General features: G+C 43.9%; 1 protein-coding gene across 1 annotated transcript in view; it reads right to left on the minus strand.

The window, feature by feature from the left end:
- Positions 1-20,119, minus strand: part of FOXO3 (forkhead box O3) — a 119,338-nt gene that overhangs the window by 81,164 nt on the left and 18,055 nt on the right.

Consider the following 20,119-nt stretch of genomic DNA (forward strand, 5'->3'; position numbering starts at 1 on the left):
GTTTCAAGGCCATAGGTATAATACGTAATACTAGCCAACCAAACAACCAGAAAATAAGCACAATAAAATGTTAACAATAAACTGCAGTATTACAGGTGCTTTTTATTTTCTTCCTTTTTGCAATCTATAGCTTTCACATTTTCTTCAACGAACACATATATTTTAATAATGAAAGAGAATAAACTTTTAAAAGGCTTACATCTTTGCAGTACCAATTTGTGTTAAGCTAATCCTCCCAGTTAACACATAAGGTTTTGTCAGTAGTCTCTTAAATAAGTGAATGGCTTAAAAAAAAAGTGCAACTATGTATGGTGATGGAAGTTAACTAAACTTATTGTGGTAGTACTTCAAAATGATATACATATATCAGATCATTATGTTGTACACCTAAAACTAATGCAATGTTATATGTCCATTATATCTCAATAAGAAAGAAAGAAAGAAAGAAAAAAAATTAAGTAAGTAAGTAAATGGCTTACCCCTCAGAAGCCTGGAAAGACAGCTGTATCTAGGGGTAAGCGGTGCTGGGCAGCAACTCAATCTTTTGCCCAGAGGGCTGGTATAGCCAGGTGGGTCTTTTAGGAAAGAACCAGCTACCCAACATCTTCTTGCTGGAATGTGGCTACACTCTGAAAGGAAACTTGAAATGGACAATCCACAACCACAGTCAAGAATAAATGGGATAAAAGAAGAGGATGGAATCTGTCTGAAGAAATGGGATAGCCCTTAACAGAAACAATTCATATGCCAGATGTGGAGCGAGCTTGCTTCCCAGATACTTATTCTAAAACATTTCTAAGTTTGTAAATCAGATTTTAATGGACTAAACTTTGTTGGGTTTTTTTTTTTCGAGGGTGGGAGAAGGGTTTTACAAAACTAAACCCACTGAAATACAGTCAAAAATGTATTAAACTTGGGAAAACCTTCTGTTCAAGATCACCAAGAGAAAAGACCAGAAGCATCTTTGTAGAAACACAAAATTCCCATCGAGTTCCAGGGCAAGGCACATACTGCATAAAAGATCATTATGAGGAGCATTATGAAAAGCCTATAATCTTAAAATATTTATGCTACTTCCTAAACCAAATAGTAAACACCATTCAAAAAAGGAAAAATAATTGAATTCAAAACTTAAATCCACAAACTCTAGTTGTGATATGTACACACACACACACACACACACAATTCTAGACATAGCTGAGAGCATACAGATATATACAAATTAAATATTTGGGGGTCCTAAAATAAGCAATAAAGTTAGTACCTAGCAGGATTATACTTTTTATATAAAACTGCCCTGTTTAAAAGAAAATCCCCATTTAAAAAGGTTATGCTTTTAAAGAACACTCCCAAACCTGTTTCAATTCAGAAGGGTCATTTACTTATTAACTGGAATAACAGCAGGGTAAAAGGAAGATGGTGGACAGGAAATAAAAAACAACCTACTCTTGCAAAGTTATTCTGATTTAGGAATATGCAAACAGGTCTCATTCAATTTTTCTAATACACTCAAATTTATTAGTTTATTACATCTCAAGTTTACATCTCAAGTTTCTTATATAATAACTGTTAGTAATCTTTCTATTAATTGCATCTAAAAAGAAAAGGGAGAGAAAAAGAATGTGCACAGATGAGACTCTGAGAAATCTCTCCTTGGCCATAGTGAAAAGCCAATAATAAAAGAAGTGGAGGTTCATGTGGAGAGAGAGGGCCCTTGTCCTAGGTTGGAGGTTTATAGCCACCACCAGGTTGCAATAAAAGGAAAAGATACTATCAACCATCTTCATCTTGCTATATAAATCTGGTTGGCATTCCTGGAAGCTATTTGCCTGCCAAACCAATTCCATGAATGGGAGCCTTCCCAGAACATGTTCAGAATTCCTTCCCTAAATTTCTGTTTCCATGATGGTGAATTTCCAGTAAGTCAATCGCCATAAAATGTGTAACACTCCTCCCCCACCCCACCCCCAAATCTGGATGGCCCCAAATCTTTTGGAATTATGCTTCTGAAGCATGTTGTACTTAACAACTTTGCTCAAGAGAAAGCTCTAGATTTTTCCTCCTGTTTCCCAGCAGGCCCAGCACAGACAGCTGGTTCAGAGCAATGGGTCAGTGTGTCTCAGGGGCTCTTTTTTGCACATCCTGCTTGTGGTTGCCTCAGTTTCAGTTTATCACTCAGCAACTGCTTGGTAATCCCCTGTCATCCCCACCCTACGCGTGTCCGTATCAACAGAGCTGGGGAGCAAAGAGTCAGCAGAATTCAGCCAATCCCTTCCTCCTCTGGACTAAGATTAGAGTCACATCAAGTGAAGATGAAGAATCCACTGAAGAACACAATTCTGGGGCGAAAAGACTGCTTCAAACTGAGAGAAGCAAGGTGGGGGGGGGGTGTCCCTCACTAAATTGGGAGAGATAGAAGAAAGGAGGATCCAGAGGAAGGCAAGAATTAAAGCAGAGAGAACCCAGAATACTGAATTCTTATGAATTGTTTGGGAACCAGATCCTTAAAGGAAAACACAAGCCTCACCAAATAATTGGGAACCTCAAAACTCTATGAGAGGAATTATGTTTCTATTTTTTGTATTAAGTTTCTTCTTTCTTGCTTTAGTTTGAAGGTTCACAAACTCTAGCTCGGAATTTATGGGTTTAGAAGAGGTTATTTAACAAATATTGCTGACTAGAAGTAGTTTCAGCAAAGGAAGAAGAATCACTAACTTAAAAAAAAAAAAGAAGCATGAATTCTAATTTTAGTACCTCTTTAGAACTGTAGTAGGTGGCATGTGATGGACTCTGTGACACATCTCAAGAGCCAGGCAGACCTAAGTGCTTATTAAAAATTAGAGGAAACATGAGGTTTGTTCCCAAAATAGCTCTCCAGCTACCACACATGGTATGGCTGAACTCAGCCACATACAGGTGTACCGTATGAGCCACCAAAGCCTATTAATACTGCAGAATATCTGTGTTAAAAAAAAAAAATCCTTGAAACATATTAAAACGTGGGTTACCTAACCAGGAGACTGATAACAATGCATAGTAGAATCAAAGCACCCCTTTGTCCTGTACTGCTGGCTTAAATTTAGCCCACGGAATCCATAATTTCACATAATCATTATCCAGAATAGTATGAATACCACAGGGCAGCATGGAGATGTCCTGATCCCATTAAACACAGCACAATCATTTTGTTTAATAAGAAAGCAATTTCTCTTACGTGAGCATCCACACAGCTGAAAAGAAAAATGCCTTTTACACTCAGAGTCACAAGCAATTTTCTTCTACCTAAGTGTATTACCTAGTCTCAGCCTGGTGGGCTCTGGATTTAATGGGTGACATCGTTTCTAAAGGAACTGGACACTCTCAGGTCTGCTCTCCCTTTCTCATGGAGCCATGGTGGGAACTCGCACAACCTCTGGGCTGTGTGCCTCTCAACACAGTCCGACGGCATCACCCACATTCTAGCACGTCCCCTTTGGGCCAATGTGAAGACACAACTGCATGGCCTAGTTATGTTCTCACTTAGCTGCTGCCACCTCCACGGTGACATTTCCTCTCTAATCTTCTGGGATTTTCTCTGCTTATTGCGGTTCAGGATACTGTCCACACCTCAGACTCTAAAATTTAGAAAGGACAAGTTTATCTAGTCCGGTATTTCACTTCCCAACGTGTGTTCCGCTGATAACTTTTTTCTGCAGAAAGCATCCCCTGGACCTAAAACTGTCTGGGAGATGGTGGATTAAACCATGTAAAACAGGGTTCTTTATACTGCAGGGGTCCTCCGGGACTTCAACCTGCTGATATGCGTCTTGAAGACCCTGAAGGGTGATAGTGTATTATTTTCCAAACTCATCTAACCACAAATCTTTTAAAAAATAAAATGTGTGATTAGGCTAGGGTTCTAGATTCTCCCAAACACCCTATAATTTTGCCTCTAGACAGGTGTACAGTGACCTCCTCTTTCCCCTGAATGGCCCTGCTCAGTGCTCCTATCTGAGATGTCCATTTCCTGCTTAAATTTTCCCACCCCTTCACAAACAAACATTTTGCTTCCCTGCTTACAAAGCATACTTGAGATGTTCATCGTTCATCAACCCGTAACTCTTCAAGTAATCTGGACATGGTTTTTTTCCCCTATACCTCCAAGTCCACATTCCTACTTTTACTTTGAGCAATATATTTTTTTAAATTAGGGTATTAACCAGAAGTCCACGGATGGGGCTTAGAGCATTCATAAACCCCTGAAATTATATGCAAATCGCATGCAAAATGTCTTATGTAACCACATTTTTCTGGAGTAGGCAGTACAACTTTCTCAAAGGGGTCTGTTAATAATACATAAATAATAGCAAAAATGGTATTATAGAAATGTTTTCAATGCTATGGGATAATGGAATGGAGAGGAGACATGTAGAAAATAAAGCATTTGACCTTTACAGTAAAATAATACATAATGACAGATTATAAGTTTGGGGAGCATTCTAAAAAAAGAGAACATTGTAGGGGGAAAAAAACAAAAAGGTAAGCTTAAACAAAAAGGACAGGAGGAAGGAACCAGGGTCTAGGCAGAGTCTGACAGAATGACAGAGAACCAGGCTGCCACCATTAAAATATTTATTTTAGGGAATTCCCTGGTGGTTCAGTGGTTAGGACTTGGCGCTTTCACTGCCGTGGCCCGGGTTCAAGCCCTGGTCGGGGAACGAAGATCCCGCAAGCCACGCAGTACGGGCAAAAAATAAATACAAATTTAAAAAGTAAAATAAAATATTTATTTTACTGGAATCTTGAAATATCCTATACTTGACCCTATATTTTGCCTTAACACAAAATCAATTTCCAGCAGAACTATGAAGCTTATCACTAACAAGATAAAATGGCAGCTTGGCATGATAACACCAGCAAGGCACTCATAACACGTGGTCTTACAGAGGTCATTATGATTTCACATGTGTACAAAAACTCCCTTAGACAGCAACTACTGTAAACATAAAAGCAGGTTTTATCCTAAAGTCCTAGGAATGGGGAACATAAGAAGGCAGATTCTATGACGTTTCTGCTCTCACTATGCCTTTCTGTCCTAGAGTAAATAGCCAATCTTTCGGAATTGCATTAACAAACTTGCCCTTCCCCTCTAGAAAGACATGTTTCTGAGACAGAGAAAACATCAAATAATGAAAGGGCAAAAGCGTCCCCTGTACCCAATAGCATTTGTTGAGTTTTTTAATAATGAAACTTATGCTGTATTTCATATAAAACAATGACAGTGCTTAGGAAATGAATTCAATATAATAAGCACCAAAGTTTTTCTATATCGTTAAATTCAGCTCAAGTTGAAGAGTTAGAGAGGTGACAGTTATAATGAAAAGTATTTTCACCCTATCTCCTTCTTCAAAAATACTTCCAGTATTCTTGACAACTCAATTTGCATTCCACAGCACTACCTAAAAACACTACATGCTCACACCTCTCATAAACTCAGCAAAAATAAGCAGCAGGCTTTTGACCTCAACAACGTGTGGCTTGACAAAGGTTTGCAAAACCCAGCTGCTTGGGGCAGAGGGGAGCGGGAAGGATGGAAGTCACGCCTCAAAAAAAAAAAAAAAAAACTCTCCTTGAGAGCAACATTAAAATACCAAGAGGATAAACTGAACTCTTAGTTCTTGCTAGTGTTGTTTGGGAAACCACCATGAAAATACTCTGGATCACAAATGTCTCCACCAAAGTCACACACTTTCCCTGACACTGCAGACCACCAACCCACGTTCTGAAATGGTTTCTACAAGCACAAAACCGCTCAGGTGAAGCCCGTTCTTAGTTCTTATCTGGCAGCACAAGGGAGGCCGGAGGCGATTGGGAAAGAGCTGGGTCTCTGCCAGCGCCAACAAAGCCAGATTCGGGACGAGGCCTGGCTGTGCTGAACCACCCCCACCCGGTCACTGCGACAGGACAGCCAGGCCCTGAGGCTCCCGGGGCCACCACCAGGGATGCAGAGCCCCAGTCTGCCATGCACGTTCTTAGAGTCTGGGGCAGGAGTACAAAATCAGCAGGGCCAAGCCCAGGGAAGAAGGGCCGTGAGAGGGAGGCGAGCCCACAGAGGGAAATGAGGCTGAGGCCGCTCACCTTACAGGAACCCCAGGAACCTGCACGGCGCTGCCGGGGGTCAGGAGGCCGGTTCACATCTTGATTCTATTAATAAGAAGCCAAAACTCCACTCATTCGCCTGCAGTTTTCTTTATTTGGCTTCTAAACCACAGGGGCGTAAAATAAGCTTTCGATTTTCTAACAACTCTCCTGAGAAGGGGAAGGAGGAGAAAGGGGACTCTCCTTTCTTCTCTAAAGTTGCACAAACTTCACCTGCTTTCATTTTGTAAACAAATATACAGCTCAAACCAATCTAAAAAGCTCAAGTGGCCCATTTCCCTCCCCGCTCCCTTGAAATTAATTTCCCAACAACTTTTTGGGGAGGGAAACACCAGAAAGAGGGAAGAACATCTGCATACAGCTCTGCACCACCTCTCCGCTCTGCTCTCGCAGTCTTAAGAAAGCCAGTTAACAAAAACACAACACAAGCACACAACCAAAAGACGTCCAAGAGAAATACACAACAAGGGAAAAGAATATTTACTTTTCCCTCCCCCAACCCCAATTATTTAGTTCTTCTCTGGCACAGTTCACCTCTGACACAACCTTTTCTCACTCTTTTGAACTCATCTACTTAAAAACAGTAAGATCTAAAATACCTGCACACTCTATTTCACAATCAACATCTTTTAATAAACTAGGAAATAAAAGAACATCTTGTTACTGTAATGCATAATCCTCCCTTCTAAGAAAAAACACTTGAACCAAATCCAGCTAACATGATCCATTAAGAAAAAGTTCATTCTTTCTTAGAGCCCGCTTTGACTATACATGGAGGACTTGAACTTTAAAAACACTCAACAATATTCCTGATACCTAGATGTTCAAATTACCCACTAAACCATACATTCCTACGCATGCATCCACTTCTCTGTGAACACACTAGAAAAATGCCCTAATTTCTAATGGGATTGAGATAAAAGACTGGAGAATAATGAAAGCGCTGAGAACCATACTCCGCCCCTTACCCGCTGAATTACCAGCCGCACGACCATTCTCAACAAATGGCTTCTCAGAGACTCGGAAACCACAACAAATGTGCAACCCTAGGCCCCAGCTGTGGCAGACAAATGCCAGAAGCAAAATTCATGACCCTTTCTTTTACTATTCACACAGAAGCTTAGACAGGTGTGAGGAACCATTGCACAATTATCTAAGGACACACACCCTCTTCCCACACACAAACACTCATGCTTCCACCACACCTCCATTCCAGAAAACCACTAATGCTTACACGACCTCCTAGGTGAAAAATAATTTCAGGTGAATTTAAAACGCATTTTTGCTGACTACTAACAAGGACTGTAAGTTCCTGAAAGGAAAGAATTTCTAAAGCTCAAATCACAAAAAGAGTGGGGAAGCAGAAGAGATGGGCAGCCTCTTGACTACTCGTGAACACAGGAATAACTGAAGACACGGGAAAGCAAAGGGCCAGGCTTACATTACACTGCTGAAAAACTGGCCGAAATGCACGATTTGTTCTTCGAGCTACACAAATTCCAATCATAGTCTTTCTAAACTTTCTCTTCTTTTTAAATCAACTTTACTGACATATAATTTACACACCAAAAAATTCACCCATTTTCAGCACACAGCTAGATGAATTGTGGCAAATGTATACACCAATGTGACCACCACCATAACTATACAGAACGTTTTCATGTCCCTAGAAAGTTCCCTTATGCCCTTTTTGCAGTCAGTCCTCTACCCTCATGGCCCCTGGTAATCACTGATCTGCTTTCGGTCACCATGGGCTAGTTTTGCCTTTTCTAGAACTTCATATAAATGAAATCAAACAGCATGTCCTTCTGCATGTTTGAGAGTCATCCATGTTTTGTATCAGTGGCTGTTCCTTTTTATTGCTGAGCAGTATTTCCTTTGAATCAAGATACCACAATTTTCCAAACTTTTTTCTAAATAAAAAGGCAGCAACAGTGAACTTTAAAACATGTACATAAAACTTTTTAAGAATACCACTATTTCTTTCTTTCAAAGTAACTGGAACGTATAAGTAACTGAAATGCAGATCTCAGCTTCAGGAACACAAAGTTTTGTTTTGTTTCACCTCCCTACAACAATAACTTGTTCAATCAGATGGAAAGAAAAATGATAACCTGAGATTTTTGTTTACTGCCAGCTCGAGATGTTATTTCAAGCTGCTGAAGAACTATGAGGAAACTGTATCCAAGCAAATTTTTATGTGCTGCTTCCTGAATGCCTGACCCAAAAGTGAACTTCAGGGCTACGTTAAATTTGGTTCTCATCCTTCTGATTACTCAGAATTTGGGGTTTCAAGCTGAGTCCTGAGTGACTTTACCACCAAAAGGGTGTGATGAGACTGCCTCAAGAAGTCCTATGAGGAAAAGAAAATAAAATATATCACTTAAATTTTGTTCAACCTAACTGCCCAAATCATGAAGCCTACTACTATTTTCAGGGGAATACAATTTGGGAAACACTGTTCTAACAGATATAAAGAACATCCCTCACGTGGTACTTAGCTTCAGGAGGGCTGCCCAGCTGTAACGGGTATGGTTATCCTGAATGTAAATGGACCACCCTTCGCCCCCCACTACTGGGGGCGAAAGTTAAATAGAAAAATAGAGGTTCTGAAAGAGCTCCCAGTGAGTTCCAGCTACATCGGGGTTGTGAATGAGAAACTCTAAATGCTCCAGAGGCAAAAGGAACTCTCTGTGCCCCCAGGCCCCAGTCCCTACCCATGCCCCAGGCAGGCCTTTATAACAGTCACAAAGGCAAGCAGCAACTTATTCTAAAGGAAAGGCCTGGAGTGAGAATTCAGTTTCCTGCCCGCTCTGCCTAACCCACTAGCTGGGTGCTCTGAGCCCACCACCCCAAGTCGTAGGCCTCAGTTTATTCTATCCAATGAGGAGGCCGGCCTAGAATGAGCGCTAATACTCTCTCCAGTCTGAAAGCAGTAATATGAGTCTCATAAAAGAGCCAAAATAATGCCAAGAGTAAAATGAGAAAGGCTGCACATTTTTTGAACCATGATAGAATTTGTGAACATGGCGTCCAAAATTCTGACAGAAACATCAGCCTCAATTCTCTGTCCATAATCCTTGGCCAATATAGTCTGTAAATAAGTACTTTTGGGCTTCCCTGGTGGTGCAGGGGTTGAGAATCTGCCTGCCAATGCAGGGGACACGGGTTCGAGCCCTGGTTTGGGAAGATCCCACATGCCGCGGAGCGACTAGGCCCATGAGCCACAATTGCTGAGCCTGCGCGCCTGGAGCCTGTGCTCCGCAACAAGAGAGGCCGCGATAGTGAGAGGCCCGCGCACCGTGATGAAGAGTGGCCCCCGCTTGCCGCAACTAGAGAAAGCCCTCGCGCAGAAACGAAGACCCAACACAGCCAAAAATAAATAAATAAATAAATAAATAAAATTTAAAAAAATAAATAAATAAAATAAGTACTTTTATTTTGGCTATCCATTACCTCTTTCCTTTCCTCTAATTATTTTTAAAAAATTTTTATTGGAGTATAGCTGCTTTACAATGTTGTGTTAGTTTCTACTGTACAGCAAAGTGACTCAGCTATACGTATATATGTATCCCCTCTTTTTTGGATTTCCTTCCCATTTAGGTCACCACAGAGCACTGAGAAAGTTATTACCCTGTCCTCCTCCTGCTCTGAAAGTTCACAGCCGCTGAAGCTGAGGACCCTGCTCGGGGCTAGACGGCAGGGGAGTGGGCATGGGGTCTGCTTTGAAATCTGGAAAAGGGTGTGTAGCTGGGGGAAAAAGCCTGCACTCGAAGAACAAAAGCCTGCCTCGAGGATGGAGCGCTTTCCAAGACAGTCAGGAATGGCAGGGCTGAGCATGCTGGCAGGAGTTTTTGTGCAGGCGTGCGGTCCTTCTTAGTACTCGATGTCCCAGCACCAAGAGGAAGTAAACAAGGACCCGGCTTAGGCATGTGTCTGTGTGGCCCAGGGCGGCCAAGACCTGACTGGTCAAGATTCCCGACCCCCAGGAAGGGGCGCTGACGTCACGGAGCTCCAAAATATGGGCTGTGTGTGCCCAGGAAAAATTACAAAGGCCAGCTTAAATACAGCCTATATTTCTCTCCACCACTTAGATTTTGTTTCTTCAAAAACAGTAATTTTCTGAAGAAGTTCAGCAAAGCGGGAACATGGCAAACGGCTACATATGGAATGGCCCACAGGAATGGTACCAGGCGCTGCGCATGGTGCCACCCCCTTCTTCTCCTCAAAACGCGCCCCGATCAAACCACCCCAACCCCACCGGACCAAAAACAGCGTTGGCTGTTTTGTCTTAGGAATGATCCTCAGGGATTTCAAGTTTTAACTATTCTACTGTGGAACCTACAACACTGTGTTTACCTAAAACATGTTAAGGAACTAAGATATTGTCATGACTTTCCACCAAAAACTGTCGGCATTCCTTCAAGCTTTTCCATTTTCCAGTCACACCAGAGCAAACTCCCTTTCTTTCTTCCACCTAGTTGCAGAAAATCACCCCAGCCGGGCAGAAAGCACCCCGCGGAGGCTTCCAGTGCAAGCACAAGGCGCCATGGAGCTGGCTTGTTTCCCCAGCCCAGACCGCTGCCTCCCCGCCAGCAGGACGCTGCATCTCCACCCACCACAAAGACAGTCTCCGTGTGCCCTGACGTTCTAGTCTCTTCTTCGCCTCTGCCTCTTAGGGCGGGGGAAAGCGGGAGGCTGGGGGGTATAAAGCAGCAGCAGTGCTGACCACAGGGAAGAAGGGAAAACTGGGTCTGGGTCTGTGAGTGCACATCTCATTTTGTGTAACAAATGCATTCTTGTAAAGTTGACTCTAACTGCATTTCTGAAATCTGATTTTTTAAAAAATGTAACAGCTGACTAAATAAATGTAATTGTACAACAACCTCAGTTATGTGGGGTTTTTATGGGTTTATTTGTAAATCTTAAGTTTTCATATAGTGCAGCTTAAAAAATATACTATGATATCCAGTCCATGGTCCATGCCGATGAATCAGCACACTTGCAAAAAGAGTAAGCCCAAATGAGGGGAAAAAATGAATGGAATTTTTTAAAAATATACAGTTCAAAAGCAATTTAACTACTTAACTCACACCTATCATCCCTACCTTTGTTGAATTTATCAAAAGATGATGACACAAAACGTTCTTAAATGAGGTCACAGACAATGCAGCTGGTTAGCAGACTGTCACAAGAACTCAAAAAGCTTTTAACTCTGTTAAAGTAGCCTTAAAAAGTATCTTCACTTTTAAATGGAACCTTACACTTAGGAGACAGGTCCCTTTGGCCTTACTGCAAACAGGGTAACAGGACAGACAGCTAGACCAGTGAAAAGCTAGAGCAGGGAAGAGAAGGCGAAGCCCTTCTCCAGCATGTATCCCAGTTAATATTACTAGTTTGGAAACACTGGTCTGAGTCATCTCAAAGTGCAGGAATCCTTAAGTTTTCTATAAAAATATCTCTGTGTTCTATGACTGACTTAACGCAACAGGGGTGGGCAAAAAGAAAGTTCCAGGTTCCAGAACCCAATGTACCATCAGGCAAGTTGACTAAGTTCAGACAACCTCAGAGAGAAATTAAACGTTTCGTCAAGGGTTTCTGATGACAATGCAAAAGCAGGACAGTACATTGTACTTTAAACAATGCCTTGTCTGTTTGCAGGAACATGGATTGGCCTAAAATGGAGGGGAGAAAAAACAAGGACAGCACTGAGCCGCAGCTCTCACTTCAGAGGCAAACTGCGGAACTTGTGTGTGTGTGTGTGTGTGTGTGTGTGTACACACGTATACATTTTTGTAAGAATTAGCATAATATGTGCACCACCAGTGGGCACACAAAGCCCCGGGTGCCACCTGGCGCCCCACTCCCATCAACTCCTGTGTCTGTTGCCTTTCCATGGAACCACCTCACTCCCTTGAGCAGTTCTGGGACCAACTTTGCCCAGAGAAAAGCAGTCTCAGGATCCCTTCATCTGTCACCTGGAGGCTTATTCCAGCCCTGAGCAACTGTTCTAGATAACAGGGACCTCTGATAGAGGAGGGGGAGCCAGGAGGTGGAGCGGGCAGACTGGGCCTGCACTCCCTGTCACTCAGGAGCCAGACTGGGTGCACCAAATGCCCAATGAACAAATCTGGGGCCAGACCCAGCTCTGAGCTTCAGTTTCTTCAGCAACTAAAAAAGGAATCATCTTCTCTTCAGGTTCATCACGAGGATAGTCCTCGATAAACTTGAACACGCTTTCCTTGCTGACTCCCTGGTCTCTTCCCTGAGGCCTGCGTCAGGACAACCAGTCTGGTCTCACAGCCCAGGTCCTGCTGGAGGCCAGACTCCACCAACGCGCTGAGGTGAACACCAACTGCTCCCTGGCGTTCCCCTTTGGCTAAGTCCCTGGACTTCTTCTTGGTCGCTGCAATCCCCTAGACTGAGACATCTGCCTGCAGCCCGCCTCTTCTCATTCCTCAGTCTTCCCACCACCAGCCTCAGTTTCCCGTCCTGGGCCACTCCGAGGACTTTCCCAAAGAACCTGATCCACACGGCTTCGTCTGTAAGTCCTAGTCACTGCCGAAGTCTGGAGCCAAACACCCCCAACCAAACTCCTGGTATGTCAGAGATGGATTTACCACGCTAGACAGACAGACACACAAATACACCAGTGAGGAGAGAACACTCAAACAAATGGGCTGGCTCATTACCTTTGAGAACTAAGTTTCAAATAGGAGAATGTCACCTATTAGATCAGTGTTCTCTTTATGACGTCCTTAGGGAAAAAGTTCCTCAGTAACAGAAAAAGCCACGCTTCTTCTGTGAAACTGATCTGTTTTTATTTAAAGGCAATTACAAATTTGGAAGCTGATCTTAAGTCCCTTTTCGTTTCAGCTGCTGTGAAACTCAAGAGCCAAATGTGTGGCCTAACTTCGGCACCTGTCAACTACTATATCGTCCTTTGCCCTCAGGTTTCATCTTTTCACACTGCGTGTGTCTTTCTAAGTTGCCACTGTGGTATAAGAGGAGCATAAACAAACTTAAATTTGAAATTAACACCTTTAGGGAAATGTGGTCTTTGCTTTTCTGTAGGCTTGAGTCCACCTGGGAAATGGCAGATCTATGTTGCTTTTTAGACCGACAATAATAAGGCAAGGAGCCTGCTGAGAATGTGGGATGGGAATGAGGTGGAAGCAAACTTAGGCCTGTGCCCCCCACTTCTCTCCCATGTACCCCTAAAGGATGCATGAGGGCAGCAGCCAGAATAAGGGACATGGATGCCTGGGGCAGCATACTCCATCACTCTGTGCAAGCCTACTCGGGATGATACCAAATCCAATGCACATTTAAAGCAGTTTAGATTTTCATTTGGCTAAAACCGAGCAGACTGTACACTAACAGAATAATAAAGAATAACAATAGCTTTTCCTAAGTCGCCCTTAGAAGCACTCTAATGGGAGGTAAAAGGCATCTCTAAATCGGGGGGGAGAACAGGTGGCACACCTTGCAGAGGCTCTCAGCTGTCTTGGGAAAAAGAGCACAGCCACACCCTGCTGAAGTGCTGAGAAGTGCAGAGGGCCCTCCCGGAGAGTGAGGGAGTCATGGATGCACTGCCAGCTGGGCTCCAAACTCAACAGTCAGCAGCTGGTCCCCAGGCCAAGTGACCCGTGAACCCCGACCCACTTTGAGATCTATCAGGCTTGGATGTAGGCACCTTCAGCAGAATTCAAACTCCAGGTGGGAAACCTTCACTCCAGAGGACTGGGAAAATAAGATGGCAAAGATTCTTCATGGTCTGGAAACTCTGGAGACAGCAATGCTTGGGGGCAATGCCAGGTGTCAAAGCCATAGGGATCGTGAATTCAACTTCTCATTTCAAAAGGGACAGCTCTATGACCCTGTGCAGGCTACCAAGTTTCAATTTCATTGCTATGAAACAGAATAAGATTCCTGCCTTTTACCTCCCATTAGAGTGCTTCTGAGGCTATTCAGGGCTCCTTAGGAAAAGCTATCATTATTATTATTCTATTAGTCTACAACCTCCTAGGTTTTAGCCAAATGAAAATCTAAACCACTTTTAAGTACACATTGGACTCAGTATCATCCAAAATCGGCTCTGCGTCCTAGTAAATGCAAGTTTCCAGATGGCAAGATTCTAGGTGAAATCATCAAAAGACTACATAAGTGCCACATATTATTATGTGCCTTCCACTCATTAATTCACCCAACACTCTGCATGTTAGGGATGAGCCAAGCTATCTCCTTTACAAAAAGCAGACTCAGTGTTTTTTCACAGCTACACAAACAAATAGCCAAGCCAAAATGAAAGGAAGGACAACTCCCTCCTCCCCGTACCCTGCAATCTATCAAGCGGGGTCTGTGTTTTATCACTTTTCCTTGAGGGTTGCAAAAGTTCTGCAAGGAATTCTTTGATTACTGTAATACTTTCATCAACAAAAGAAAGTGAACTCCAGCAACACACTGTACTGTCAGAAGTGTCATTATCAGAGGTGAAAACAATGAAGGATGGGCAGAAGTACATGCCAGGATGCACAGCTCAGCAAGACTTCCCTTCTTTCCAGGCAAGACAGACGCTGGGCCCACAGGGGGCTTCCTCAGTGCAGCCTCCGAAGAAAAGGGGCAACATTCTGTGCACATCCCTATCATCCAGTACACCGTATACTCATAAAGGCAATTCCCACTTCTACAACCAACTTGGTCTTCCACGCATCACCACGTTGGCTGAGTGAAAGCAGATGAATGAATAATCGTGCCTGTGACCCAGGCAGCACATTCCCATTGTCCGATCCCCAAATGACCATGTCATGTGAGCCCTGGGGTAAGACCCAGACCCCGGCCCAAGCTATAGAAGCTAGCACCACTGCCAGCAACCTGCTGGGGAGGTACCAGAGCTTCCAACAATTTGTGTGACTAAAAAAATTTATGTTCACGTAAGTTTTATTCAGATAATTTGCTGTATTTTTAGTTCACCTTTAAGGCATATATAGATTAATTCACCACCACATTAGAAATCCCATTTGCTACAAACCTGTCAATAATCAGTACTGAGTCTGAAAGTTCCTGGTAACATTAAAAGTGACTAGAAGTGGCACTTTTGCTCTCAAGGCCAAAGCCAAAGAAACTGCTTGTTCCAAAGACTACCAAATTTCTCCAATGCCTCCAATAGAGCTTAGCATTATCCATCAGACTTTAATAGTTACAGAAAGCTGCTCTGGCGACTTAATTCTCAATAAAAGATATCCAAGTCTACTCAATAGTATGCAACGTACGGGCCACTCAGCATTAAGACTGATGGAACCGTGAGCTTCCCTTGCAGCAAACCGCTGCCAGTCAAAGCCACTGATCCAGCTAACTGTGCCCACTCCTCTGGCACAAAGTAACTAATTCTTGGAAACACTGCATGCAGTGCAACCCTCTCCCAAAGTCACAGGCCTCCAAGTTACAATCGCTTAAGAAAACTCAGGCCCCGTAACTCCTGATTATAGGGCTGCCACCAGGCAGTCATTCTTCAAGGTCCGGAGGTTTACAAGGCAGCGTTTTGGCTGCCTGCGGGTCTCCCACAGGTGCATTTCCACAGAATGCCTCCACACTGGCCACAGTGAAATGAAACACCTTGCTCCTCCCTAGAGAATAATGTAGGGCTGTCTGAACTGAGGAACCTGTCCAGGCAGGTACCGGCAGGTACACAGACCCTCGTGAGACGGTGGAGAGGGTTGTCCTCTGGAAAAGTGACTGTGGTGACTACTGAGGCAGAGCATAACTAAGAGTGGCCTCCCTGTGTGCTTTACATCTCTCACCCTCAATTTCCTCACCCAGAAAATAAAGGGATAAGTCAGACGACATCCAAGGCATTCAGTTCCGGAACTCAGAGGTTCCGTCATCAATTCAGCATTAATTTGCTTCTCAGATTAGTCCTTCCCTAGAAAACCCCTAAGGAAACAGGGCCCGGGTGAGATGAACGGGGGGAATGTTAGGTACATACAGTGGGGCTGCCGAGAAGGGTGGGCTAGCTACTAAGAGTCAGGAGTACTGGGCTGGCAGATACACCTCACACAGGTGGTGAATAACAGATCGAGGGGTGGTTTGATCTACTGCACTGCTTTTTGTGGGTCAGATGTGGCTTTCCTATCTTAATATCCAAGAAGAAAGGAAAAACAGAATATCAAAAGTCTGCCCTGAAAACTGTCTCTTCAGAAAAGAAATAACCCCACTCCTTAACATCTTCTGAAGGAGTCACTCATCATCTGCACAACAAAAACCTAACTGGAAGGTATGAAGTTAAATAGGATAAATGCATTATCTTACGAACACCTCATGTATTTTCTTTTAGGTCTCTTAGGACACCTCTGTTTACATGCAGAATGCAAAATTTTCATTTTTAAAAATTCCAACCTCTTTCAAAAATATTACTAGTCAAACGACTAAGAAAAGAGATGTTTCTGAGTTCTTACAACTAGATACAAAGACTTCCACATGACCTCTGGGATGAAAAAGTATCTCCCACCAGCACACGGGGCTGGGTGCCGTGGCCTTCTTAGCACATGTTTCCCCTTCACTTCCACTCACCAGGACAAGCCACAGCCTGCTGGGCCTGCCCCTCACATCTGGAAAACACCTAAAAGGTGTTTAGGATGAGCCCTATATTTAATCTAAATGAAGCTGGTAGGCACTTGCTTCCGTGGCTAGTGAATAAATGGCCTATGCCAAACCAACACAGAAAGAGAGAAAGGCGGTATCTCCTTTTTCCTCTGGGGGTGAAGAGTGCAAGGAACATCACTTACATCTGCTTTGCAGCCTGGAGAGAACAGGCAGTTCGGAGAGTCCCATCCCCAAGAATAATTACACTCCATAGGAGTGCAAGTCTTAAAAGGCTTCTGCATTCACTGTGGGTGCTGGTCTACAACCACACGTTCAAGTCCGTTCTTCCTGGGTTCCGAAAGAGCGACCAGCCACGTATAACACAACTGCCTCACCTTTAACAGAGATCATGCAAACTCCCCTCCTTTCTCTCTTAAACCAAAATAAGAGATATGGCTGGAAAGAAGAGCCCAGTGAGGTCTCAGGCAGTTTTATGAAATCAAAATGCCTAAAGCTGGGATTAATTCTTGATTTTGGAGGTTATTTAGTCAAAGTAGAGGCATGCTGATAGAGGCATCCCACCTCTATCACTTACCAAGTGTATGGCCTTGGCTAAGTTACAAAGCCACCCCGTACCTCAGTCTCCCCATCTGTAAAGAAGAGCTGATAAGCATAAAGCCCACAGCAGTGCCTGGCCCATAATAACTGTTCAGTTAACAGTAGCTTTTAGTTACAGCCATGAAAATGATGGGTCAACCTAAGGTTGTGACTGCACACATCACACCCATTCGCACCAATGCAGCTTTCACATACAACTGTTTTTGCCCTTTTTGTGGGGAGGGGATAAAAGCTTTCTAACTTCAACTACAACCTTCGCCATAGAAGTCAGGGCTCAGGGACCTTATCCTCAAAACCAAAGGCCTCCTCTACAGCCTCCCAGAGGGGATTTCTGAAGAGAGGTCGAGCAGATTGATGCCCCTGATTTCCATCTTCAGATCTGGGCCACAGGAGCCGAGGACTCAGATCCCTCTGATCCCTGGGCTGGGAGCCAAGCCTTCTACACGGCTGCCAGGCAAGCTTTTTCTTATGAGCCAGATTGTTCCTTAAGGCACTTTACTCCTCTGTAAATGCATCCTTAATGTCAGAATTTTTTCCAACATACACCACCACCACCCCATCCCCCAAACATGCAAGCAGCAGCCCATCCTTTAGGAAAACCAAAATGGAAGTGAACTAACATGTGTTCATTTCCTCTGTGAGCAGTGGCCGCTTTGGAAAGCATCCCACCGTCGCAAGCGCTGAAGTTCCCACCAGCTGACGGACCTCTGACTTCTCTGAAAGGCCTGCGCGCTCCTGGAGCCCAGTTTTGAATTCTGCTCACAGTGTTAAGGTCACCATATTTCAGACTCTCCTCCAAACTCTGGCTGCGGACGTTAAGTCTCTCAATGCAGCTTTCCCCACCACTGCGCAAACCTTCTGATGTTCCAGCACCTGAACCTGCCTTCTTGCTCCTTCCCAAGACTCCTGGTGAATCTGAGAAGACTAACTTGCCTGCCCTCCCCATTCCCAAGAAGAAAACCCAGATTACTGTCCCTCTGAAGCTCAGCACCCAAGCCACGTCATCTCGGATACAGCTTCATGGAGGAAAAGGTATGCTACTAACAGCAGAAGAATTTGTAATCCAAACTAATTCTGGTTTGTTGTTTTTTTTTAAGTGTCAGATATAAGAGTATTTATGAATCTCAGGCAACATTCTGAAGCAGCTGCTAGGAGGTCCTGAAATGAACTTCCAAGACCCGGCCAACCGACTGTTCTTTGCACTATTTATATTCCTAAAGCCATCAGCTGTGTTTGATATGGCTGATCATGAGGCCCTGTATAATGGACTCCAGAATCCAGGGGTACTGACAAGCAACAATAACTTGTTTTTTGCTCTTTACCTGGCTTCACCTTGTGGCGGGAGAGGCCGTGTGTCCCGTAGGACTCTGGGCCAAGATGCGCATGCCGCCTCCTCACCACTGCCTCGCCTCGACCTCAGCACGGAAGCAGCATCACCTTCCCCTTCACTTCACTCGCCCTCTCACACTGATTACAGCCAGCACATTTTAATCTTATCTCTCTCCCACATGTCCCACGTCCGTCTGTGGATGAGTCAGGCGACTGACTACTCCCCCTGTCCGACGCTGGTCTTAAACTAGGAACATTCCCCAAAGACCAAAACAAACAAGTACGGGGAAAAGATCACAAAACAGTAAGAATCCAACCCAAACACGAGCCCTCTGAACACAGTACACACACTAGGATGAACACGTGGCTTCCTCTGTGCACCTGAGTGCATCGTCTATTATTGCTGTCTGGGGGAGGGGGGAGGTTGGTGCCCTTGACTGCACAGAAAGCTACACAGCAACAAGGATCTGTGCAAAGTCTATTCTAGGGCTGAGAACTCTGTTACATCTCCACAGGCACCACTGCAAGCTCTCTGTTCGTCTGTTCCTGCTCTTATCAGGCCTCTGAAGTCAAGACGGCGCGACAAATTTGATTTTTGACTCCTAATCTGTACCCAGAAGAATTCTGGACTCAGCAAATGACTAAAAGCAGTGGTTCTCAAACTTCAGCTTGCAGCAGAATTACCCGGACAACCTTGGGACAGCACAGATTGCTGGGTCCAGACTTTCTGATTCAATATGTCTGGGGTGAGCCCAAGAATCTGAATTTCCAACAGGTTCCTAGGTGATGCTGCTGGTGTGGAGACCATGCTTTGAGAAGCACTAGTTTAATGAATCAGAACATGGTAGAACCCTCTAGTATATCAGATTAGGCTGCACAAAAGAGTGAGTTTCTGTGTCTCAGATTTCAAGAAACATACAATGACTCGAAATAGCACCGTCTCTTCTTACAAATGCCTGAAAACTTCAAAATTAGTTAACTAGGGTCCAGTGGAGACTAGAAAAATGAGTGGGAGCTGGAAAATTTTAAAGAAACCACATTCATTTACACAAAAGAAAGTAGAGAGGAAATCTGAGTTAAACACAGTTTATTAAATAACGATGCCCTTGTCTTAGAAGCCAACTGTTCTCTTAGATCCCAATTTGCTAGTGCTCCTTCTTTTCATATGGAGCTTCCAGGGAGCAAACTCTACCTTGTAATCTCCCCATGGCGAATAGGGTGGAAATAGGCATAAAAGTCATTACTAAATTGGTTGATAACTTCCACAGCCAAAAGCTCTCGTTTTTCTAAGACAGTGTTCTCAACCCTAACTGTACATTGTAACTACGTGGCAGCTTTAAAACATACAGATGCCCAGGCTCCATACCTAGAGGTTCTGACCTAATTGGTTTCGGATGGGACCTCGACACTGGTGTTTTCCAAAGCTTCCCCATGATTCTCAAATACGGCCAAG

Source organism: Eubalaena glacialis, chromosome 12, assembly GCF_028564815.1.
Source record: "Eubalaena glacialis isolate mEubGla1 chromosome 12, mEubGla1.1.hap2.+ XY, whole genome shotgun sequence".
NCBI classification, from domain to species: Eukaryota; Metazoa; Chordata; class Mammalia; order Artiodactyla; family Balaenidae; genus Eubalaena; species Eubalaena glacialis.